The sequence below is a fragment of the Triturus cristatus genome, chromosome 3_2, assembly GCF_964204655.1.
Source record: "Triturus cristatus chromosome 3_2, aTriCri1.1, whole genome shotgun sequence".
Classification (NCBI taxonomy): Eukaryota; Metazoa; Chordata; class Amphibia; order Caudata; family Salamandridae; genus Triturus; species Triturus cristatus.
In genome coordinates, this window is record NC_140584.1 from 49,865,566 (window position 1) to 49,877,584 (window position 12,019).

The window sequence follows — 12,019 nt, forward strand, 5'->3', positions numbered from 1 at the left end:
TGGTGCAGTGAGCTAAAAAACGGTGATGGATTAAAACCATGATCTCTTGACTTGGTAAGAGTATTCTGCATCATTCGGAAACTCTGTCCATCACCACCCCCTTTTTCCCAAATCGTTTTTAACCACACTCATTGTGGGAGGGTATGCTCAGACGTGAGTCCCTTGCTCATTGCACCATCAGGATTCAGGCAAGCCTGGCCGACGAAGGCTGTGATGCCAGAAACCGGTCCCCGGAAGCTTGTTTCCTTCCCAGTATAAGAATTGGCTTGGTAGTTTGGTTTGCCCTGTTCCCATCATGCACTGGGACAGGTACAGACTAATTTGCATGTAGCCAGGTTCTGAGCTGGGATGGTGCAGTGAGCTAAAAAACGGTGATGGATTAAAACATGATCTCTTGACTTGGTAAGAGTATTCTGCATCATTCGGAAACTCTGTCCATCACCACCCCCTTTTTCCCAAATCGTTTTTAACCACACTCATTGTGGGAGGGTATGCTCAGACGTGAGTCCCTTGCTCATTGCACCATCAGGATTCAGGCAAGCCTGGCCGACGAAGGCTGTGATGCCAGAAACCGGTCCCCGGAAGCTTGTTTCCTTCCCAGTATAAGAATTGGCTTGGTAGTTTGGTTTGCCCTGTTCCCATCATGCACTGGGACAGGTACAGACTAATTTGCATGTAGCCAGGTTCTGAGCTGGGATGGTGCAGTGAGCTAAAAAACGGTGATGGATTAAAACCATGATCTCTTGACTTGGTAAGAGTATTCTGCATCATTCGGAAACTCTGTCCATCACCACCCCCTTTTTCCCAAATCGTTTTTAACCACACTCATTGTGGGAGGGTATGCTCAGACGTGAGTCCCTTGCTCATTGCACCATCAGGATTCAGGCAAGCCTGGCCGACGAAGGCTGTGATGCCAGAAACCGGTCCCCGGAAGCTTGTTTCCTTCCCAGTATAAGAATTGGCTTGGTAGTTTGGTTTGCCCTGTTCCCATCATGCACTGGGACAGGTACAGACTAATTTGCATGTAGCCAGGTTCTGAGCTGGGATGGTGCAGTGAGCTAAAAAACGGTGATGGATTAAAACCATGATCTCTTGACTTGGTAAGAGTATTCTGCATCATTCGGAAACTCTGTCCATCACCACCCCCTTTTTCCCAAATCGTTTTTAACCACACTCATTGTGGGAGGGTATGCTCAGACGTGAGTCCCTTGCTCATTGCACCATCAGGATTCAGGCAAGCCTGGCCGACGAAGGCTGTGATGCCAGAAACCGGTCCCCGGAAGCTTGTTTCCTTCCCAGTATAAGAATTGGCTTGGTAGTTTGGTTTGCCCTGTTCCCATCATGCACTGGGACAGGTACAGACTAATTTGCATGTAGCCAGGTTCTGAGCTGGGATGGTGCAGTGAGCTAAAAAACGGTGATGGATTAAAACCATGATCTCTTGACTTGGTAAGAGTATTCTGCATCATTCGGAAACTCTGTCCATCACCACCCCCTTTTTCCCAAATCGTTTTTAACCACACTCATTGTGGGAGGGTATGCTCAGACGTGAGTCCCTTGCTCATTGCACCATCAGGATTCAGGCAAGCCTGGCCGACGAAGGCTGTGATGCCAGAAACCGGTCCCCGGAAGCTTGTTTCCTTCCCAGTATAAGAATTGGCTTGGTAGTTTGGTTTGCCCTGTTCCCATCATGCACTGGGACAGGTACAGACTAATTTGCATGTAGCCAGGTTCTGAGCTGGGATGGTGCAGTGAGCTAAAAAACGGTGATGGATTAAAACCATGATCTCTTGACTTGGTAAGAGTATTCTGCATCATTCGGAAACTCTGTCCATCACCACCCCCTTTTTCCCAAATCGTTTTTAACCACACTCATTGTGGGAGGGTATGCTCAGACGTGAGTCCCTTGCTCATTGCACCATCAGGATTCAGGCAAGCCTGGCCGACGAAGGCTGTGATGCCAGAAACCGGTCCCCGGAAGCTTGTTTCCTTCCCAGTATAAGAATTGGCTTGGTAGTTTGGTTTGCCCTGTTCCCATCATGCACTGGGACAGGTACAGACTAATTTGCATGTAGCCAGGTTCTGAGCTGGGATGGTGCAGTGAGCTAAAAAACGGTGATGGATTAAAACCATGATCTCTTGACTTGGTAAGAGTATTCTGCATCATTCGGAAACTCTGTCCATCACCACCCCCTTTTTCCCAAATCGTTTTTAACCACACTCATTGTGGGAGGGTATGCTCAGACGTGAGTCCCTTGCTCATTGCACCATCAGGATTCAGGCAAGCCTGGCCGACGAAGGCTGTGATGCCAGAAACCGGTCCCCGGAAGCTTGTTTCCTTCCCAGTATAAGAATTGGCTTGGTAGTTTGGTTTGCCCTGTTCCCATCATGCACTGGGACAGGTACAGACTAATTTGCATGTAGCCAGGTTCTGAGCAGGGATGGTGCAGTGAGCTAAAAAACGGTGATGGATTAAAACCATGATCTCTTGACTTGGTAAGAGTATTCTGCATCATTCGGAAACTCTGTCCATCACCACCCCCTTTTTCCCAAATTCTTTTCTTTTTTTGGGAAACCACCGGCGGACTGCCAAGTCTACAAGACGCCTCTTTTCCCTTTGGTGTGACAAGGCTGAAGAAGGAAGCCTGACGTAGATCCCTCCTGGGAAGGAACCCGAGAGAGACTTGCCGAGACTTTAAATTTATGCTTAATTTGTGAGAAGAGATTGGTTCCACTTGCCCGTTTATGACTCTACAATAAACGAAGTAAACCAAGATATACTGCTCTCCTACTCCTTGCTTCTCCACCGCGCTACACGTGGTGTCAGAAGTGGGATCTTATAACGCCCCATCATGGAGAACTTAATCCAACAGTTGATCCGCGGCCAGGAGAAGCTGGAGTGGGCCGTTGAAAAACAGATGACGTCCGCCCAAGCTGATAGGACCATGTTCAAGGACAGTATGGCAGGACAAGTGGAGCGGCTTCAGAAGGTGGCTGACGACCGACAAGAGTTGGTTGTGCAATTGCAAAACAAGGCAGGCACTGGGCCACACGTGTCCCTACAGAAGTATCAGCCTGGGGAGGATCCTGATTCCTTCTTGTTGAATTTCGAGAGGGCCGCACGCGCGTCAGGGTGGCCCGAAGTTAAGTGGCCCTTCTTTTTGGCCCCGTTACTTACGGGAGAGGCCCAAGCCGCCTACCAGGTGGCCAACCCCCATGGTAACGCACCATATCTTGAGATAAAACGGGTCGTGTTGGACCACTTGGGCTTAGACCCTGAGGCATATCGGGTCCGCTTTAGGAAGGAGCGTTGGTCCGGAGCCGATAATCCCAAGACTTTCTACTTCAAGCTAAAGTCAGCCGCGGACAAATGGCTCAGACCGGACCTACACAGTAAAGAGGAGATCATGGAGCAGATCTATTTAGAACAGTTCCTTGAAGCCCTTCCTTATCCCATACAAAGGTGGCTAAAACAACATTCAGGATTGTCCCCAGAAGAAGCAGTTAATATGGCCACGTCCTATTACCGGGCGCAGCCCCGCTCCTACCCCTGGGAAATCGAGAAATCCTCTCGTGCCCCTACTCCTCACCCGAAACCTGAGAAAAAAACACCTCGACTCGGACCCGAACCCCCACCCAGACCTCGACAGTACCGTCCCGAACCTCTCTCATCAAAGGGTCCACAGTGTTTCGATTGTGGAGAGTGGGGCCACATCGCCCGGCTTTGCCCACGGAGGAAGGTAACAGATGAGCCAATGGATGTGAGCTACCTTCCCCGTCCCATCCTGTACACAGACGAACTGGGTCCAGCCTTTTATGTAAGTGTGACTGTGAATAAAACCCCCGTAAAAGCGCTGTTAGACTCAGGCTGCCGCCAGTCTGTCATTCGCACCTCCATCTTGCCTCCGTTAGATCCCTCTCATATGGAAACTGTCCCCATCAGGTGTGTACACGGAGATGTCAAGGTCTATCCCCTCTCTACAGTTCCCGTCAGACTACCCAGTGGGAGGGTGTTGAACGCTAAGTTGGGTATAGTCCCTTCCCTCCCTGAGGAGATGATAGTAGGCCAAGACAACCCGGACTTTCTTTCTCTCTTAAGGTGCCGTGTACAAGACCCTAGTCTTCGGAGTCCAGTTCCCTCATCATTGCTAACCCAGAGGCCGTGGCTTCAGGATGGTAGTTTTCGGTTCTGTCAGCTGAATGATCCCACCCTTCAGAATGCTTGGACTCAGGCCAAAGAAATAAAAACCAACCCTCCTGTCGTGTACCCCAGGTTCATCATAGAAAAGGACCTCTTGTATAGGCAGGGAGAAAAGGGCAGGATGCTGCAGCTACTAGTTCCCCAAAGCTTCCGAGAGCAAGTACTGTTTTACGCTCACACTCACTTACTAGCCGGACATAGGGGAGCACAGAAAACCACGCAGATGATTTTGCAACATTTCTATTGGCCAGGAATATTTTCTCAGGTTACAAAATATTGTCGCGAATGCGAGGTATGTCAAAGGAAAAACCCTTACCGGCCCCCGGGTGTTCCCTTACAACCACTACCAATCATAGGCCGACCCTTTGAGAGGGTAGCGATGGATCTCATAGGGCCTCTGCCACGCACCAAGAACGGTTGCTTGTACGCCTTAGTAGTGGTCGACTACGCTACCAGATACCCCGAGGCTTTTCCCCTAAGGACCCCTACTACCCAGAGTATCAGCACAAAGCTGATAGAGTTGTTTTCTCGCGTAGGGATCCCCAGGGAAATATTAACGGACCAAGGAACACCTTTTGTGTCTAGGCTAATGAAGCAAATCTGCAAGACCTTAGACATCGCCCACTTAAAAACATCGGTCTATCACCCCCAAACAGACGGGTTGTGCGAGCGCTACAATGCCACGTTAAAGTTGACCTTAAAAAAACTCTTGACAGTAGAAGGCAGAGAATGGGACCTCCTTCTCCCCCTGGCCCTGTATGCCATCCGGAGCCAACCCCAAGACAGCCTAGGGTGTTCCCCATTCCAACTCTTATATGGGAGAGAACCTCGCAGTCTCTTGGAGATAACCAAGGAAAGCTGGGAGCACGAGACGGAAGAGGAGACCCGGACCTTTCTTGACTATACCCGGAGGCTGCGCTCTAAGCTAGGAAAGCTCAGGGAATTTGCTGACTCCAACCTTGAAAAGGCTCAGCGAAAACAACAAACTGTCTATGATAAAGGGAAAAAATGGAGGGTCCTTGAGAAAGGGGACTGGGTCCTGGTCCTGTTGCCTTCTTCCCTGTCTAAGGTTCGGTCCGAATGGCAAGGCCCTTTTAAGATTCTGGAGAAGGTTGGGCTTACCACCTACCGAATACAAATCACACCCCGTCGTACCCAGTTGTACCACATTAATCTCCTGAAGAAGTGGCTAGGACCTCTCCCCAAGGAGGTCCATTCTATCGAACCCCTTACGGGCGATGCCTCCACCCTATGTCAACTAGTGGTGAACCCCGACCTCTTGACAGAACAAAAGACCTCCCTACACAGGGTCCTACACAAATATTCACACCTCTTTTCTGATCGTCCTGGGAAAACTAGTCTGGCTGAGCACCGTATAGACACTGTCCCCGGGAAACGAGTACGGCTCAAACCTTATCGCATACCCGCAGCCAGACGGGAAGCCATACGGAAGGAGGTAGAGAACATGCTCGAGTTGAAGGTCATCCAACCCTCACAAAGCGACTGGTCCTCCCCGATTGTGTTGGTCCCTAAACCGGACGGCTCGGTCAGGTTTTGCATGGACTTCCGGGCGGTCAATGCGATCTCCAAGTGTGACGCCTACCCCCTTCCACGCATAGACGAACTGATAGAGAGGCTTGGAACCGCACAGTACATCACCACCATCGACCTAACCAAAGGATATTGGCAGGTCCCCCTCAGACCGGAGGATCGGGAGAAAACCGCCTTTTCTACACCCATGGGCCTCTACGAGTTCACCGTCTTACCCTTTGGTCTGCATGGGGCACCTGCCACCTTCCAGCGGTTTATGAACAAGGTCCTAGCAGGGCATCAACACTACTGCTCAGCATACCTAGACGACATTGTCGTTTTCAGTCCCTCCTGGGAGGAACATCTCCTACACCTAGAAAGCGTCCTACAGGCCTTAGAGCACGCAGGGTTGCATGTCAACGCAAAAAAATCAACGGTAGGGTTCCAGAAGGTCAGGTATTTGGGATATCTGTTGGGAGAAGGCCTTATAGAACCCCAGGTGGAAAAGGTCAGGGCCATCACTGAGACACCCTTTCCCCAGACACGGAAAGAAGTGAGGGCGTTTTTAGGTCTCCTTGGTTATTACAGGAGGTTTATACCCCAGTATTCGGAGATCGCCTCTCCCCTCACAAACCTCCTCCAGAAAGGGACACCGCCCTCCGCACTCAACCACCCCTCTCCAGCTGTCCTGAACGCCTTCCACCTCCTGAAACAAGCCATAACCTCCAGCCCGGTGCTCCACTCACCAGACTTCACCAAACCGTTCATCCAACACACTGATGCTTCAGAGCATGGGTTGTGGGCTGTTTTGTCTCAACTGTCCGCCACCAATGTGGAGCATCCTGTCATATTTCTCAGTCGCAAGTTGTTCCCGAGGGAACAGCGATACCCTGTCATCGAGAAAGAATGCCTGGCTCTGAAATGGGCTATTGATAAACTGCGTTATTACTTGGAAGGCTCCCACTTCATACTTTATACGGACCATGCCCCCTTACTGTGGATGAGCCGCAACAAGGGGCAAAATCCTCGTATCCTGCGCTGGTTCCTTTCCCTGCAACCCTTCTCCTTCGAGGTCAGGCATCGGAAGGGGGTGGACAACGGGAACGCAGACTTCCTCTCCCGCGTCCCTCTGTTCCCCGATCGGGAACATGCTGGGGAAGGGATGTGTGACGGACCGTCCCCAGACGAACCGCAGGAGGATCCATTTCCCGCTTACCTCTCTCCTTGTCTCCTTTTACAGCCGGGAACGGACTCGTCAGATCTCTTCCCCTTTAACTCAAGGGTACGACGTCAGGAGGAAGCACACCAGCTGACCCGATCACGTGACACAGAGGCGGATCGTCAAAACCCGGAAGACGAAGGAGAAAGGGGAACAACGCGGGGAGCGACAGAGAGAAGAGCCGCAACCGAAGCCATCCAGACCTGGTGGATACCGCCGCGCGCCTGGGATGAGGAAGCTGACCCCGAGGTTCAGGACGGCCGCGACGACGACCGGACGATTCCGCTGGGGACCGAGGGACCAGCCGAAATAAGGGAGCCGGACCTCATCCGGTACCGTCAGCACGCGAGCCATGTCCCTGGAGGGGCATGGCTTGACAAGGTATGGGGGACCCTAGGGGCTCTCTGGAACACGCCAGTACGGGGCGGGAGCCAAGGGGTGAGGCGGGGAGCCAAACGGGAGAGCCCTAGTACCCCGTAACCTAGGATCCCCGAGCACGTCACTACCCCTACCCCAACCCTTTCGCCCACACTCGGTGCAGGGCTAGGTATTTGGTGTTCCCTCACTTCCCCTTCCTAAGGAACAATGCGCCGCTAAACGACGGCCTTTACATAGTTCTCTTGTTTTCTTTTCTTTTTTTGGGAAACCACCGGCGGACTGCCAAGTCTACAAGACGCCTCTTTTCCCTTTGGTGTGACAAGGCTGAAGAAGGAAGCCTGACGTAGATCCCTCCTGGGAAGGAACCCGAGAGAGACTTGCCGAGACTTTAAATTTATGCTTAATTTGTGAGAAGAGATTGGTTCCACTTGCCCGTTTATGACTCTACAATAAACGAAGTAAACCAAGATATACTGCTCTCCTACTCCTTGCTTCTCCACCGCGCTACACACTGAAAGGCATTGAATGTTTGAGTTTTGTTTTCCATTTGTGAGGCGATTGATATCATTTTCAGCCAAATGTATTGTAATGATATGTTAACTAAGAAGAAAAATTGTTGAGTAAGCCAAATAATGGTCAGAGAAACTAAATGTCATGGCTTCACGTTGGTTGAAAGTCGCAATTCTCTTGAATATTGTAAATTGTGCATATTAAAAAATAATATTGCTCTACAATACTTTCCAGCCAATTATTTGTTTTGAACTCACTACTGCTGGAACAACACTAGCCAAACATGATTTTTATACTGAGTAGAGATATACATTAAGTACTGTGACATAGCTACACAATCAATCAGTAAACGTTTATTTCAGGCTCTTAGTACATTAGAACAGCATCATAAAACAATCAATGACAAATAAATGGAATATTTCTACATACAATGTTCAAAATGAATTTTATATGCTTGTAGTATTCACCCTTCTTTTCAAATCAACAATTAGGGTGACACCTTCAAACCTAATGGTTTCCACTCACGCTTTTAATATCATAATATTAAAACACCAGAATAGTTATAATTCATCATAACTGGAGATCTAAATTCAGAAAATGCAAACCCAGTCCATGCAAAACTGCTAACTGAAAGTTAAAAGTTAGTTTATCTCTTCAACATTTGAACTAAAATATAATTCATAATCTAAACAGTTTTGGAAAAGATGGAAAAAATCACCTTTTAACTCACAAGAATGCAAATGGCAGTTTAAACAGTAGTTACGTTAAGGCTTAAATCGAACATGTCGGTATCTCTTTTAGTCACTAACAATTTGAAATTAAACAAATTCGTGAATTAAGAATATTTTCCTTTAAAATTAAATAAATTATAAATTAAATAGAAACTATTGTTGAAGGTAAAAGTGAGTGTTAATAATGATGGCAATTGATAAGGACTAGGGTTAAATGTTATGGTAAAGGCAGGGTTATGGTATGAGACAGAGGGCCTAATTACAATGTCGGGCGGCGGCACTGTTGCGGTATTGAATCGACCGACCATAAGTCGGTGGTTCCGACCACCGCATTTGAATGCGACTGCCCTGTGGGCAGTTTGAAACATCTATTTTCCAATAGCAGCTTGTGCGGCGGGCGGAAAAGTCCCGCAGCAGAAGTTGCCATTGGGGAATGGATTTTTTCAAACATCCCTGCACCATGTGGCAGGGATGCCATGGTGCCCCCATAGCGGTGAACCAGGGGGGAAGGGGCCCTGCTAGGGGCCCCCAAAGACACTTATTGACAGTAGGGGTGGGCGGAATTTGCGAAATCCACTTTCGCAAATTATCGCAAAAATGTTAAAAATTATCGCAAACACGCGGAAATATCGCGAAGATGCGGAACAATACAACATCTCATGGAGAACGCGACCGGATCAAGAAAACTTGTCGGCGAACGCAGGGATTCAGGTAAGGCGATCGCGCGCGCACCAGAATGTATTATTTTACAGCGCGAGCAAGAACCAAATTATCGCTAAGATGCGGAATGCGGAAATTTTGACATTTTCGGGCTTTCCGCGGAACGCGAAAATGTCAAATTATCGCAATTTCCGCGAACGGAACGAAATTTTCGCCCAGGCCTAATTGACAGCCTTTCCATGTCAGAAAGACCGACATGAAAAAGCTGTCAGAAAGTGCCATCATAATGCTGACAGCAGAGTCGAGCCTGGGTCCGCCGTTATTAAAGGAGTATGGTGGCTTCCGATGCTCCAACGGGCTCCTTGAGCCCGTCGGAAGCGCATCAGAATCCCCCCATAGGTTTCACTCTGACCACCGTCATCCTAATCCGATGGTCGAACTGAAACCTACGATGTTGGGCAGAAAGCCTCCGCCAGCTGGTCGGAGGCTTTCTGCCCGACATCGTAATCGGACCTAGAGTTGGGAGAAGGAAGGGTTAGCAATTTAGATAAGGGCCGGGATAGAGTCAAGGTTAGGTTAGAGGTAAGGGCAAGAGTCAGACTAAGAGGTGGGGTTAAAGCTATGGTAAGTGGTGGGCATAGAGTGAGGTTTAGGGTTCAGTTATGTATTGGGTGAAGAGCAGGTAGAGAAGACATGTGTCAGATTTGCAATATAGTTTAGTGTACTCTCAGGGTAGATGTAAAGGATGAAATCATTTACAATCAGAAGGTTTGTGTTCAGGTTAGAGCAATAGTTTGCATTGAAGTTCAATGTTATTTTAATCAGAGGGTGCATAGGTCATGCATTTCTATTTTTTCAAGACTGCTTTTTGATATTTACATGTAATTACATTTTAGACAACATTTTAGCAGAATGTTTTTTACCAGTGCATTTTGGTGTTTAACAATGAAATGGGACATTTATTTGAAAACAATCAGATTGTACCTGCAAACGTACATCCTGGGAAGGAATTCTGCCTCAGCGAGGTGGCTCACTCGGAGTTACTGATGTGTGTTGTTTTGGCAAGTGCTCAGGCCACAAACCGGAGGAAAAGGGCGGGAACAGGTATGTGCAGGGCGAAATATACACAAAAGCAGTTCGAGAGGCGCTTCAATGCCAGCAGGGCTTGCTCTGAATTGCACCCTTTCTCTCTGGGGATGGATTCCATCACGGAGAGGATGCAGTACAGCCAAAGACTGTATTTCTTACTAATGTTTTATTTTTATATCAACCTTTTTTTTATTGGCGGGGGTAGGTGATAGCACCAGGTAGTACTAGCCTTAAGAGTCGTAAAAAAAGTCACATTTATTCGAATATTATTTCTCTGCCTATTCTGCAAGAGAGCTATTAAGACATGATCTTCAACCCACGAGCACTGTTCGCACCCTGCTGAGACCGGGACATGGAATCAATGCGGGACCCTGGACAGCGCCATGTTTTGAGGGGGCCAGTGCATGCGGTTGCTGGGAAACCGGACATCACGACAAAATAAAAAAACACAAACAACGGATGACTACGGCCATAGACACATCCTCTGCTCTGATGGCGAAAGGATTATCGGAGACCAGGAAATGAAAACAAGATGAAATGTCTATTTTGTATTAGGTGTTACGAGGCCTGTCAGAAACAACGCAGACAGGCTACCGATTCAAGAGACAGCAAACTCTAGAAAGATACTATCTTTATAATGTAAGAGCATTATTGATTATTTGTGCGATGCACATTACAGACTTTATTTACTCTTGAGCTAATAAAAAGATTGTTGTTACACTGTTCAGTGGCACTTACATTATCGACCTCTCCAGTGATGGAGGGCTTACAGGGTTACACAGATCCCTCCAGGAAGCACATCACACAATAAACTGGTAGGAGCAGTGCATTTAGCCTTCCCTTGCCTCCCATGTCTGGTATAACTTGATTAAGGATGTGTGTGTCTGGTTCCTGTGGAGGGCCGCAGCTAACCCTGCATAAGTTCGGAAGCAGATCCGGTCATTCCCCATTTTTTCTTTGCAGATTTATATAGTGCGAATTCGACCCGAAGGTATTGGAGCGCTTTACATGAGTGTAGTGGTCAGCGCTCTTGTGTTTCTGGCTCCGCGCCGGAAACACACACATGCACCCACGTCATCCGCAGGCCAGGCGTGGCCTGCAGGGTTAATAAATGGGAAGAACCCACTCGGGGGTTACTTCCGGCACAGGCACCAAGGCTAGCGTGTATCATTTGGGGTGCCCATGCCTGCGCCCCTCCGCAGGCCCACACACGGCGTGCTCCCGATTTGCCCATTTCCACACTGGCGACGAGAGTGGGGGCCACAATCCTCGCCCCCCACACTGCTCTGCCCTACGCGGCCACACTGTGTCCCGCGGCTCCACACAGCGCGAGTAGCCACGCTAGGGTTCATCAATGGCCCGGGGTTGTGTGTGCGCGGCCGCATCGTGTCCCGCGGCCCTGCACAGTGAAAGGAGCCGCGCTCATGCCCCTCACCAAACCGCGAGTAAGTCCCACCTACTTGCCATCTGCCCTGGTCATGCGCTACTTCGCCCTACTGCCGGCCCTAACGTGTGCACCAGCAGTTGTTTCCTCACCATTCCTCACCAGGCCCCGTAGCTTGCTAGTGCTACGCGGGCACAACACGTGCTGCTTTTCACCGCGTGGGAGGGGCAACGACCTGTGCTCCACACTGCTGTCTCCTCTATTTAAAGGGACCCGCCGCTATCTGCACTCTGCTCACCGAGCGCTCGCCAGCAGCA